A 2,285-nucleotide genomic window follows, 5' to 3' on the forward strand; every position below is an offset into this window, starting at 1 on the left:
ACACACACACACAACCAAGTCAATGTAAAGTCAAACACAAGAGTCATGCGAAGCGCCGATTGTTTCAGACCAGCTGTCCCGATCTTCTGATACTGCATGAGGTTCCAAGCTTCAAACGTCATCAATCACGTGGTGTTGTCATTTCGATACAAGCATCGGCACAGTGTGTGATACAATAGTGCTTTGAAAACTGCGTCGGAGCCTCGGTGTCAATCGTCCCATCACTAGTTAAAAGCGAAACATAGTTCCTTTAGGGAACAACGGTGACACATATATAGAAATATACTACAACACACACAAAAAAAAACAATAGTATGAACAATAAGATAGTTAAAGATAAATAAACAGGACATTCATACATGAAGTATAGCAGCATTTAGAAAAGTTGTAGTGACAGCTAAATAAGTGTGTTCTTATTAACATTATTATATATGGAATACAGAGTAGGCCTATATATGTGTGTATATATATGTACATGTAGCAGCATTGATATGAGTTAGAGTAGTAGATAAATAAATATGTTCTTATATACATAATTATATACATATATATATATATACATATACATACATATACATACACACACATATATATATATATATATATACGTATATATATACACGTATAAATATATAGTGTCTGAATAATAGAGTATTGCACATCTGTATGTAGTCTGTGAATTAGGCAGAGGTGTTGATGTAACCTCATTTGTAAGGCGCTGTCAGAGTCCTTAGGGAGGGGTGTGTGTGAGTGTGTGAGTGTGCGTGTGAGCGTGTGTGTGTGTGTGTGTGTGTGTGTGTGTGAGTGTGTGTGTGTGCGTGTGTGTGTGTGTTTTGGGGGAGGGGGGTGTTCCTGGGGTGAGATATAGGTGCACATCAGACTAGCTGTTGAGAAGTGTGATTGTTTGTGGGAAGAAATCTGTCAGTTCTGGTCTGAATGCTTCTCAGTCTCCTTCCAGATGGGAGAGGCATGAACAAGGTGTGGGAAGGGTGAGAAGGATCCTTCATGATGGAGGTTGCCCTCTTCACACACCTGGTGCTGTAGATATCTTCGATGCTGATGTGCCGTGCCGTCTTCACTATCCGTTGTAGGGCTTTCCTGTCAGATGCTGAGCAAGTGCCATACCAAACTGTGATACAGCTGTTTAGTACACTCTCAATGACACATATGTAGAAAGTCGTGAGGATAGAAGGGGTCATGCCTGCTTTCTTCAGCCTTCTCAGAAAATATAGGCACTGTTGGGCTTTCTTTACTAAGGAGGAGGTGTTTAGGGACCATGTTAGGTTGTTGGAGATGTGCAGTCCCAGGAATTTGAAGCTTTGTGTTGTTTCAACCTCAGTGCCATTGATGGATAAAGGCTGGTGTTGGGCTTTGGTGCGTCTGAAGTCAAAAATCATCTCTTTTGTCTTGTTGACATTCAAAGAGAGATTGTTGTAGTCACACGAGGCTATGAGTTGGTTCACTTCATCCCTGTATGCTGTCTCATCATCATTGCTGATGAGCCCCACAACTCTGGTATCATCTGCGAATTTTACAATGCTGTTGCTATGGTGTTTAGCAATGCAGTCATGAGTCAGCAAGGTGTATAACAGTGGACTCAGTACACAGCCTTATGGTGCACCAGTGCTCAGGGTAATGGGCTGGGACATTTGTGTATTTATTCTGACAACCTGTGGTCTGTTGCTCAGGAAGTCAAGGATCCAGTTGCACATTGATGTGCTTAATCCAAGTAAAGACAGTTTTCCGATTAGTGTATGTGGGATGATTGTATTAAATGCTGAACTGAAGTCAATGAACAGCATTCTGACATATGAGTTCTTGTTTTCTAGATGTGAAAGGGCCTGGTGAATTGTGAATGCAATGGCATCATCTGTGCAGCGGTTGTGTCTGTATGCATATTGTTGCGGGTCCAGAGTGGGTGGGATAAGTGCTTTGAGGTGAGTCATGACCAATCTCTCAAAGCACTTCATGATAACTGGGGTGAGTGCAACAGGCCGATAGTCATTTAGGCATGTTACTGTGGTTTTTTTTGGCACTGGGGTGATGGAGGTGGATTTGATGCACATTGGGATGACCGCCTGCTCAAGGGAGATCTTAAAAATTTCTGTAAAAACGTCAGTCAGTTAGTGGGCACATTCCTTGAAGACACGGCTGGGAATGTCATCTGGTCCGGCAGCTTTGCGGGGGTTCAAAGAGACTAGCACAATAAAACAATTAGTAGAGACTAGCACAATTAAAGAGCTGTGCTTATGTGATTGTCAGTGGCCGTCTTGAGAAGCGAGAAA

Source organism: Sinocyclocheilus rhinocerous, unplaced genomic scaffold (assembly GCF_001515625.1).
Source record: "Sinocyclocheilus rhinocerous isolate Xijiao unplaced genomic scaffold, SAMN03320098_v1.1 scaffold3529, whole genome shotgun sequence".
In the NCBI taxonomy this organism is placed as follows: domain Eukaryota; kingdom Metazoa; phylum Chordata; class Actinopteri; order Cypriniformes; family Cyprinidae; genus Sinocyclocheilus; species Sinocyclocheilus rhinocerous.